At 37.1% G+C, this 12363-nt stretch overlaps 1 long non-coding RNA gene across 3 annotated transcripts in view; it reads right to left on the minus strand.

The window, feature by feature from the left end:
- LOC104685222 overlaps positions 1-11703 on the minus strand; it is a 48459-nt gene extending 36756 nt beyond the window's left edge. For 2 of the 3 annotated variants that reach the window (XR_005603930.1, XR_751074.4), the window contains exon 1: positions 11469-11703. This is a non-coding gene — a long non-coding RNA (uncharacterized LOC104685222). Of the gene's footprint in view, positions 1-649; positions 796-11468 lie in introns of all 3 variants that reach the window. The other variant, XR_751076.4, reaches the window with a different exon arrangement.
- Between the last annotated feature and the right edge of the window lie 660 nt (positions 11704-12363).

A 12363-nucleotide genomic window follows, 5' to 3' on the forward strand; every position in this document is an offset into this window, starting at 1 on the left:
GAGGATCTAGTCTACCATTTCTGAAAAACTGGGAATTGCAATGCCAGTAATTTAATACCATTTCACTGGTTTCCAGCTTCCTTTTATTATTTTGTTTTAATTTTCTCCCTTTGATCCTTCTCTCCCCCTCTGTCTGCCCCATTTCCAGGGCCAGCATTGAAGCTTCCCTTCTATTCCTGCAATGTCTGATCAAAGACCCAGTGAAAAGCACCAGTGTCTTAAAAGCTCAAGTCACATCAGATTACAAGTGGCACCAAGGTAAAACCAAATGCTTCCTGTGCCACCCACAGCCACTGTCACTCATGTCAAACTTTCACTGACAACAGCTGATCTATGACAGGCAATGGAAAATTCAGAGAATTCAGAAAGAAATCCAAGCCAACAACAAAAAATCCCTCCTAAAAACTAAAAAACCCCAATCCACCATTGTAAAGATCAAAAAAAATGATAGTGACATGGATCACTCATGTTGATTTAGTATATTGTCCTAGTTTTTTAGCATGGATGACTTTATAGCCAGTGCTATCCCAGAATAGCTATTATTGATCATCTGCTCTGCACTTTAAGAAAAGTAGGACTTCAGAAAGAGGGGTGGTAGAAATTTCCAGAATGTAGATTATCTGTTTGGATAAAGACAGGCTTTTTATACCTAATTGCTAGGCCTGGGAAGCTTAGTTGCCCTGCCCACTCTCTCTGCCTGAATACACTCAAACGGATTCATGCAGGTGGGATTCCACGTGAATAGGAGCATTTCCTTCCACTACTGCCACTTGCTTCTTTCTTCTTGCTGTACAACTATTGAAAAGGAAAAAAAAATTCCATCAGCTTTGTTGCTAACACTTCTGGTCTTCTTAGTTCTCAGTGAGGAATGGTTTTTTTGTCTTTTGAGGAAGGCAGGACAAAGAATCAGCAAAATCAACACATCTCACATCATTTTAGAAATTAGCTCTATTAAATATTTAGGTGCTTTTCAAGTGTTGTCTGAAGAAAATAATTTCTGTGGCATAAACAGGACTTGTCTTAAATGTTCTGCAGAGATAAAGGACCTTCATCCATCAGCAATTAAATATGACAGGAAACAGTCTCCTGAAGGCCATGGCATATTTGCATGCAAAGGATTACTCCAAAATGTATTAATCATGTATTTTCAAATATGCTTGAGGATTTTCATGAATGCAGTAGGTAACACAGTTGCAAGGTTCCAACCTATAACAGCTCTGGATTATCTAAGAATAGACCGTCAGGTTCTATTTGTAACAACAGTGATGCAAATCCGAAGAAAACTCACTTAGTTCAGACTAGAGGTTTTGTATTTACACTTGAATTAAAGATGTCAAGTCATCCTCTCTTTTATTGCTGCACACTACTAGATGCAAATCTCTGATTCTGCAAACAAAATCTGTATTAATTCACAAGACTGGAAATTCATTAATTCTGTGCATCAATATAATAATATTAACATTCTCAGGTAAAAAAAGGTGAATGTTCTTTATGACTAGTCTGTTTTAATAGTATCTTGTGGATTGGGACAGCTGAAACAGCAATTGCTCAGAATGCTCTTCAAGCCACAATGTTTTGGTTACCTCATTTACCTCAGAATATTTTCTTCTGTGGATTAGAAACTGACTTATTCCTTATGTAGTTTTCAACTATTTCAAAGATTCCTTTGCAATGGCAAGGTGCAGTAAAATCCAGTGTAATGTAAATCACTCTCTAATCTTATTTTTCCCTTCTCTTTCTGGATAAAGCTATAAATGCAATGAAAAAGATATTATTTTGAATGGCACCAGTGGAGAAATTGGTATCACAGATGGAGTTTAAAAGTCATATCATCTTGCTAACAGCTAAATAAGGTATTTTCTAAGTTGGATTTTGGCTACGCTACTTTGAATATTTGAAAATTTTTAATTTTAATAAGGAGAATATTTTGACTGCTGAAACCGGGGATAATGTAACATTATCGTCTTGGCACATTCAATAATACATACTAATGCAGCCTGTATTTCCAATACAACCCCTCTTCCTTGTCTAGTATTATTGCTTCAACTTGACATATTTTTCTGAGCAGCAAACCCAAACAATAATGTGGTCATGGGAAACTGGAACAAATGACCACTTGCTCTGGAAAGCAGCACACCACAAGTTTGAAGTCCTTCATGTTTATATAGTGGCTTGACTCTCAGCAACAGGTCATAGCCACGAAACAAGAGCTGCATGAAATATCATGTAGAGCCTGTAAACCCAAGAATGTGCTACGTGATGCCAGCTGTGCCGTACAGGATCTCAAGCAGCCTGTCCCACACACCTGGGAGGACTGCAAATATTTCTGACCAAACCTGCTGGGCTAAGCTGGCTTTGGCAGAAGTCAGCTCATTAAGCTAACAGGGAAGCCTGTTTTTAAGTTTTTCAACTGCTAAATATTGTAGTAACTCCAAGACAAAGATGTTTCGCACTACAATAATTCCACTAACACTGTTTCCCATGTAAGAGTTAATTAAAAATTAATGCATTTTGTTTTGATGTCTTTTTTTTGGAAAACAAATAACTCGCTCAAACTTTAACCATGTTGATGCTTAAATAAACCAAGATACCAGTCTGTGCTTTCTCACCAAATGGAAAGGCAAAAAAATCACCAGATTGTATCCAGTGAGATATGTGTAATAACACAGACAGAAGGTGCTATATTGAGACTTTGAATCAAAACTCCCCTTTCCTAGACTTCCCATGTACCTTTATTTCCTGTTTAGAAAGCAAAGGAATGACAGGCAATGCAATACTGATGAAGAGTGATTCCCTTGCAATATGCGGACCCCCTAGATATCATCTCTGTAGAGCTGGTTTACCTGTAGATGTAGCCAATCATCTCAAGCATTCCTGCATCTGTTCCCAAAAAGCCCTGCCAGAAACCTTGTCAATGGCCTCAAAAACCACGTCTTAGGTGCTTTGGAAAACATCATTTCTAGTTCCATGGTCTGTCCTAAGCATATCAGTAGATCCATTTTACTTTACATAGATACTTCTACCCTCTCCACTCACACATAAATCTGACTTTTTATGGTTAGCTACCAATTGGCATTTTCAAGTGCACCCATCTCCACCCACCCACAAAGTAGTCCAGGATAGTAGGGTACCTATTATGCAAGCCAAACCAGTCAATCTGTTCTAGGGTGTGAAATCCTGAGCTGGCACAGATTAGTAGCAAGGAATTATTCAGAAGCACCCCAATATACACATTTTAAATAAATTTAAATTCTCACCTCTTAGAGTTGCAAAGACTACGCTGAGATATAATTAAATAAGAATACTGCTGTCCGTAATTATAAATTACTCTTTTAAAGATTTTCATTTAAAGCATAACTGTGGTGGCCTTAAAACAACCAACAGTAGTGTGCATGGATTGATTTCAAACTTCTATAATTACACAAACAGAGATCAGAAGAAACAAGGAATCTTGCCCCTCTTTTTGTGCCAGGTGAAGAATGTCCAATCTCATTTCTACAATAAAATCAAAAAGGCACATTAAATTCCTTTCCATACGGGGGCTTGAAAGAACAAACTAGATGGCAAGGGTAAGCCCAGAACGTGTTAATTTTCCTCAGTAATGTAATGGAAGAAAGCAGTACTCTTTATCCACTGAAATTAATTTTGCTGACACGTGTTTGAAGAACTTGGCCATTAGGTTTTAGTCCTTGGTTTTCCAAACTGCGCTTGATCCTTTGAGGAAAAAAAAAGACTGTAACTGAGTAAACTAAGTACTTTCAAATAGTTGACATCAGCCTAGTTTTCTATCAGCTTATTATCTTAAATGAAAATATAGGTTTTGCCATTGCTACAGGATCCCTTGTACCCTTAAAACGCTACCTATTACAGTTCAAGGTACACTATTTAGATTTAACAAACAGATAAATTGTATTCTCCTTAACAAAATGCATTAGGCTACACATTAATAAAATACATAAATAATAATAAAAACACCTTACTATGGACCAGCAAATCTTCCATTAAAATTAAAGGATATCTGTACTGCAGAGCCATAAAATACGCATTTTGTACAGGATTCCTTCAAACCACAGCCCAGTGAAATGCATGGATAAACTTCCATTGGCTTTAGTGACTTTTACATCAGGAACTATGGCACTGCATACATTACATCCTCTTAATGAAGAATCACAGAGAAAGAAAAAATCAGATTTATTATAAATGAAGACGTTCTGAAAGCGTTTTTTTTACCTATATTAGAAATTAGCAAGTGAAAAGTAGGTTCAGCATAATGTGTAATACTTTATCTTACCCCAATCAACTGCTAACCTGATTCTCCATAGTTTTGTCAGTCGCCTGAAGATTTGAAAACTTAAGTGAGGGCACAAGGTCTTGAATTGCCAACAAAGACAAATTTGTAGCATGCCATTTTTAACAAAAAAAAAAGTCATTATCAAACCTTTCAGACAATTGAAATAAAAAATCATTTCCATTTCAATTAGCATTTCTGTTCTTTGTAAGGCATGTCTTTGAAAATAGTTAATGCTAAGTTTCCCTACCAAAACTGGGTGCACTGGGACCCACTGCTCCATGTCCAGCTCTGCATACAGGCAACAATGATGGAACATAACAGCAGCACTCAGACACATCATTAGTGGCCAGGTGCAAAATTAATACAACAGTGTGAAAGAGCAAAGGGTTGGAGCCTTAGAAAATTTCATTTCCAACTTGCCACACTTGGGGGAAAAGGAAAAAGTCATAAAAATTATTTAATAATACAGCTTTCTGAGGTCTGAGGCTGATGAGTAAAGTTTAGGCTTCCACCTATAATCCTGCTGGTACTTATTGCCCACTCAGCTAACACATAAACCACTCTGTGTTGTTGCTGTTACTTCAGGTGCATGTAGGGCACTTTGCTGCTAAAGAGCGATTTACATAGACCAGGGAAGTACACATAAGTTTGCACAAAAGGCAAAACAAATCCTTTGTGTTATTGGCCCTGCCAGTTTTTTTGCCTGCAGAGGGGGCCAGTATCAGATGTAGCAAGGAGACATTCAGTAAAGGACAAGACACTCAGCACTTCATTTTTCTTAATCTTCCATCACCTGGAAGTCAGCTAAATTACTTGTCTCTGGTCCTAAAATGGCCTGAATTCTCCCTTGGATATAGTTCCTTGAAACCATGCACTGGAGCAAAGACAGTGTCTTTGAAACTACACCACCATTATTAGCACCATTCCTGGGTCTGAGGTGTTTTTCCTTTACATCAGCTAGAAAAATTGGTGTATGTATTTCTTTCCCAAATTCATATATCCCCACCCACCTGATGGACTCGGATATCCTGATACGGAGCCCGGAGTTGCCACAGCTACACCTGCAACATGGGGCACAAACCCAATAGCACACTGTGTTCTGCAGCTCTGCCCCAAATACCCTCTTCCAAGCGTCCCAGCAGGGCTGGAAGCACCCCATGCCCCCCAAACATGTGTTTTCCCTCATTGTCCATAGCACAGTTATGTTTTTACTACCTCCCAGGACAAATACTGTGATTTAAGCAAAGCTTCAACTCTGGTGCTCTCTCTGATCACAACCAAGAGATATCAGGTTTTTGGGGTACTGTCAAGATACTTAGAGGTCCTGGAACCAGCAAAGCCTACCCATTGTATTAGGCTGTGCAACAGATCTGAAACAGCTTTATAAATCAGCATACAGAAATGAAGATACTTGAGGAATAATCTTCCAAAGACATTCGTGTAAGTGTGTATTTTAAGTATGATTAGATTTCTGAGGCAGAAGAAGTTCAATTAATTATGCAACTCTCTAAATAACAACAGATAAAACAAAAAAATCATACACGCACAAACCTCTCATCTTTTCCCTGCAGAACTTATTTTTTATACTTTTACTTGGTCACAATCACAGCTCTTGAGGTGGAGGGCAGATTCAACAAGGACTGATACACTGTTTTCCAAAGCACGTAGTTTTCAAACATGGGTAAAAACTGTGTTATTTTAAGATTCAAATGAATCAAGCAAGTCAAAGAAAATATTGAAACTTTGCCTAAAAACAGATACTTTCAAGCTTCTAAAGAACTTGTGAAAATGAAACTTATGTGCATGTACCTTCCTCTTAAAAACACAAAGGGATATTTTTAGCAGTTGCTTTGTTATTTTCACTACCAGCATATAACAAAAAATTCCAGGTGTTCTGTAAGGAGGATTCTGTTTTAGTCTATCAAACAATCTGCCCTTCAGACTGAAAACTTGCTGCATTTCCCTGACCACTTTGGGAAAGATGAGGAGTCCAAGGATCTCGAAATCCATACAAGAGTAAACCAGTATCTGACATGTCTGTAAGACCTTGATTTAGGGGTCACTTAATTTATTTATTTTTCACACTTTATCTGAATCCATTTTATCAGTGTCTTAAATCTTCCTTGAATATGTGCAAAACTTTTTTTCATTGTGCAAAAGAATCCTCAGATTCTTCTTTTTTCCGCACTGGCAAATCCAATAAGAATCTGCTAAATCTGAAAAGCTCCATCTTTCCCAATAATTTTTTCAACTAATCATTATTAGGTCTATACTGTTCAGAGACAAATATAGAGAGGTTTCTCCTGGCCCACAGGAGGTGTATATTCTGGCCTTGTTTTTCTTGGGCAAATACCACTCAGTAGAAAAAATATTTTCTGGGCATACGTTTACAAACATATATTCATTAAATCACCGTATATCTGATAAAAGTTTGGGGGTTGGTTGTTCTACACATTTATAATTGGTAAAATGCTCATGCTGCAGAAATTTAAGTTGTATTTAGTCCTGCCTTACCTGTGCCTGTGTTTGTGTGCAGAGTTGGAAGAAGAGGCACAGAGTTGACTAAGTTCAATTATTTACTCTGTGTGGAGAAAACCCTAAAATGTAGCTCAAAATATGTAATACATTTTCAATATTTATTATTAAGCCTTAAAGTATGTACAGCACTGATGGAAAAGGAACTCAAATGACAAGATTAGACTCCAAACTCCCCTGGTGAGAAGAATCCCATTAACTGGGTTCAAAAATGCCAGCAGTGGCTTAGCTCCTTTTCCACTGTTCCTGTTGCTTCAGCCAAAGAAAATGAACTGTAGAGGTGGAACATCTAAGCAAGCCTTTTGCAGGGATTTCTAGTGACTTCCCTGCCTTGCTCTGTAATGCAGGCTTCATCCAACATATGTTAAAAGATTTGTCCCAGAGTTTCGGAAACCTAGCTTATCCAAGGCATGGAAAGCAGAAAATCAAAGAGAAATTTCCCTTATCAGTTGTGATAAGAAATTCTTGAATATTTTGTCTTTAACTTCAGGTATGTCCAGAAAATAAATATTTTCTTCTTTGCACACTGTTTCTTCATTATTGAGTGTTATCAGTGTTATGTCTTCTAACCAGTCAGGCTTAAGTACTGAGAAAATTAAAGTCCATGGTAATACTGAAAATGCAGACTGACTGTGGTAGAGCAGAGGTCTGGAGGGCAGCTATGTCTGGTGAGGTCTGCTTACAGAATCAGGGCCCTATTTATCACCTTGTATGTTTGTATCTACAGTTGTTGTGTGTCAATCTTCAGCCCTCATCTTCCCAGTGGTATCTAGGCAGGGTAATTTGAGGGAGAACAAAACAAGGTTGTGAGCCAAAACTTGTTCATTTTGCGGCAAAGGGGGAAAGTGACCCACGAAGACTTCATGTCCTGTCCCTTGAAGCCTGTTTTTTTTTTCCCTTTGCCTTGTTAGGAAAAGAAAACAAAAAAAATTATTTGTCTAAAACGTCAGTTCTTTAAAATGTTTAGTTGACAATTGCAGGGAAGCAATGTGTTTAAATACTATTTTAATTGCATCTACTTAGATTTCCCATAAATGAAATTTTGTTAACTTTTCAAATTATTCAGTGTTACTTTGACCTATCTTTTTAGATGCCTGAAAGGAAAATAAAGGGTCTGAAAGGCAGTAATTTTGGAATTAAAGTTTTACCCTTCGATGCATTTATTTTTTAGTATATAATGTAACAGATGCTTAAAGAAGGGGGGGAAAAAGTAAACCTAGGTCAGGAATGAAAAAGTGTTGTTTTGGGAAACGCAACAATCTCTTTTGGTTTAGTTTATTGCTCATCTTGTACTTTTTTCAAGCTGCATTATTGCTTTTTTTACATTAATCATTTTGTGGTATCATTTACAGTCTGAGAAACAAAGGCAGCAATTGCTGCTAAAGTTAGTGGGATTTCATAGCCTCTTCAGATCTTGTGAATGCTCTAACTGTAGCAAAGAAAGCACACACATGTTAAAGACAACAAGCTAACATAAAATGAAATAATTGCTTTAAAATTCATTTTCAGAGCCATCTGACTCTCTACTCAAAGCTTGTCCCACCAGGCCAAAAATTATCTGGCTATTCTTTTGCTAGCCACTTGAGAAATATTTGGGATACAGGAGACGATTCAGGAGACAGAAGACATGCAAAGTTCTTGGAAACTATGTGTCAGCCTCCATGTCTCCAAATGGAAAAAAAAGTCTGCAGAGAAACCTGACCAACACCAAGCAACTGTTCTGAAGAATGTGGCTTTAGTTTTTCAAAGTGCAGTCAGCCTGGTAATGCTTGCAGCTGTAGTGAAGGAAAACACAAAACAGAGAGCACAGCGGGTACAGGGAGAAGCTCCCCTGTTTCACCAATTCTGCATGAAAGATTTCCTTTAGTAATAAGTCCAGATTGAAAAGTTCTTCATTCTAATTGACCTTAAATAATAACTGCTGAGAGAGAGATTTACTAGCTGATAATTACAGCCCTTCTTTTATGAGATTTAGGTTTTCAACCTGAGAACAAAATATAAGTCAAACTGCTGCTCTCTGAGCTCAGAATATTGGGGTAAAAATATTTATCCAAAACAGTAGGGAAAAAGAAGTGTATTGTCACCCTGAATTTCACAGGGGGCACAAAAATGAATACATCTTCCTGCAATGTGGCTTTTACTGCACCACATTCTTTTACCCTAATGATGCAAAAGGCTAAACTAATATTGGTTTCTGTTAAGACAAAAGCCCTTCTTGTTACACTTGCTATTACTTTTATTTTAAACATGATAATTATAGGAGGCATAGATGGTGCTGCCTATGGTTTACCGCAATAAGATTTTTTTTTATAAAGATGTTTACATTATAGCATCAAGTCTTAAAATACGGGGAAATACTAGAATTAAGATGAGGAGTGAATCTTTAAATTATCTCCTTCCCCCCTTTGTTGCATGTATTATGTCACGCTCTTCAAATACCTTGTCAAAAACTTCTGTTTCTATCAAAGTTCAGCCTCATTCTGTATAGAATAGACCATTTTCTAGGCTTGAGTTGGGCTTGTTTTTTGAAGAAGACTTTTTTCCAAGGCATTTTTTTAGAATTCTGTTGGAGAACAGAGAATGTGTTACTGGGTTGCAAGAAGAGGAAACATAGTTTTGTAATTAGACACTATCAAATGCTACACTATCAGATGCTGCCCTTCAGTACCACACTCTGTCACTGTACAACCTTCAGTTCATAGCTTCAGTTCACAGATATTTCCATATCACCTCCCTGAAACATAGGCTTATCTAGATTGCCCATGATGTGCAGAGCATCACACAGAGCGTCTGAGAAATCTTGAACTGGTCACCCTGAGTCTACCTGAAATCTGTGCCTTTCTCTCCCTCAGGGTATTTTCAGAAATCCAGATTTTTACAAAGTGTTTTTAGTAGATACAAAGTGGAAATCTGAGTGTGTTTAGACTAACAAAGTCTACACTAATTTATATGAGAAAATCCCCCTGGGTTTGTTACAAGATTATGTTGTTGAAACTGGCTTCTTCCCTCTATTTCCACACCCAAATTTATTGCATGGCAACAAATCTGCTGAGTCCCATGGCTTTGACATCTTACATAAAGAATTCAGGGTCAACAGGATGGAAGATATGACTGTGTTAATTCAGGCCCATTTCCCTTGACAAATGCTAAAGAACTGAGTTTTTCACTCTTTTTATCTGGTTGATAGTGAAAAAAAAATGTGGAAAAGATGACTGATGTTCTAGATAGATCACAGGCATTGATTTTCATGTATAAATATGAAATATTCTCAGAATAGAATACAATATAGATTATTTGTCCAAATTAAATTCAACATAAGGTGGACATAAATTGCAGTGGCAAGTGACACTAGAGGAATAATGGCATTTCACTACTGTAATGCTTAACAGAAGTATATCATGCTTTAGACCGTTGTCTAGACAAGTATCTTCTTACAAAAATACTTTGTTATATCCTTGGAAGTGCATCATCTAAACCAAGGAATATGAATTTGAGTTACAAATACGAGCTGCTCTTATCTAGAATTTAAGGTCAGTAGCAGATGTTACACATTCCTATAGACGTATGCCCAAAGACAAGGATTTTTTATTTTAATGGCAGAAATCTGCCAGCTATTCTTGCCTTGTCTGCAACAGCTGAGCAATCTTTCAGTGCCATGAGGAGATTGAAAACTTGGCTCATATCTAGCATGGACAAGCTTGCCTTAATCACATTGCTCTTTTACATGTGCACAAGGACATCAACATTGACAGTGCTACAGTAAAGCAGCCATTTGCTGAAAACAACTGTCAACATTGTCAAGTTTTTTGGAACCTTTTACAAAGTGATTTCGGTGACAAAGCTTGTATAATTCTCTTTATCAGCTGCAGTAACAAATTTCCATAAAAGAGGTAGAGTAGAAAAGTAGAAAAGAGTAGAAACATACTGGAGCGGGATTATCTATTACTAGTTTCCACCTGACATTCTAAAGCAAATGGATTAGAACACATTACAAGATAAATGAATTGCAACATCCAGAGATTCCAGTCTTACTTAAACCAATTTCAAGATTTTACACAAAAAGTTGCAAAAACAAAGTAAAAGATTTTGTGTATGGCTCACAAGTCAGGCTTATTCTAAATTCTTCATGCATTTTTATTTCTATACTAATCTTGTCATTGAACCTGTAAAAATATGCTTGAAAAATAGAAACATAATTACATTATGTTGTGGTGCTGACTGATATCTGGAATTTTAAAAATCCCAGCATGTTAGACTCAGAATAGTCACAGAATAGGTAAATACTACAAAGTGCATAGTAGAATGCTACAGAGGGTAGGAGAGAAATATTATTTAGGATTAGATTAATTTAGGCTTGGGACTGGTGCTTAACCTATGCCTATACCAGCTATTGGGAGTTCTGGCTCTTCCAGCACCTCTCAAGACCAGTCTCTCAGAATATGCCACTCTTTAAGTTACTGGACCATTATCACAAGTCTGCAAATAGGTCTTGGTATTCTTGGCACTATGACAGCTTCAGCATATTGTATTCTGCTTTCATGCTTTTCTAGGAGCAAGTATGACTTAAACAAATCATAAAATAAACAGTATTAAATAAACAGTATTAAATAGATAGTATTTTGTTGATTACAAAAATACTTACATGAAAGCATATGAAGTTATTTCCAGCCAAATTTCGTCCCACAGTGGTCTTTCTGATTACCCAAAGTCATAATTCCTCTAGCTTGCCTTACAGAAGTGGGATTTTTCTCAGTTTCAGTCAATCATTCTTCCTAGTGACCCATAAAGAAGAACAGGGTACATTTGCTCAAGATCCTTTCTCACATCTGAGATAGGTTATGAGTACAGCTCTGTGTTTGTTCCTGCAGTTCTCTTCAGACTGAGCACTAATGCTGGAATTTACAAGCCCGTGAATTACCAAACTGTCCTTGTTGAATGCTAATGAGGGCTCTGAATGATGCTGTCAACAACAAAATTTCTTTGTATCATCTTAATCACAATTTCTAAAGAAGATTTTTATATATGTGTTAGCTGCCAATACTCTTAGTTGTTCCAGTTCATTTTTCTAATATGTACTTGCAATGCCTGAGAGATATCTCAGCACAAATGTTAAAATTACTGGTATTTATCTTAAATTAAAGAGAAGGGGGGGGAGGGGGGGAAGAGGATGGATTGTGGAAACAGTATGCATCAGACCCTGAGAGTTTCATAACTCCCAAAAGAACCTAGTCCAATGTCAAAGTGAAGGGTGACTCGCAGTTAATTTGGTTGGTGGCCTGAGGCTACAAATAATACTCTTGCCCACAGCCCAGGTTATTCAACTGTATAATAAGGCTTTCTTCCTTATTATGGCTTCGGCAAAGACTCAAAATCATTGATATGGTTTTGCCATGCAGGGGAAGCGTTAAGTGATACAGAATTGTATATGTGTTGCTCTGTGCTTAGGATGTGTTTCTAACTGTTCGTAAAGTTTAGGAACACTAAAATAGTTAATTTTCATGATTCCAAAAGGAAGCAGGAAAATAAAGTGACACCCT

The sequence above is a fragment of the Corvus cornix genome, chromosome Z (assembly GCF_000738735.6).
Source record: "Corvus cornix cornix isolate S_Up_H32 chromosome Z, ASM73873v5, whole genome shotgun sequence".
Classification (NCBI taxonomy): domain Eukaryota; kingdom Metazoa; phylum Chordata; class Aves; order Passeriformes; family Corvidae; genus Corvus; species Corvus cornix.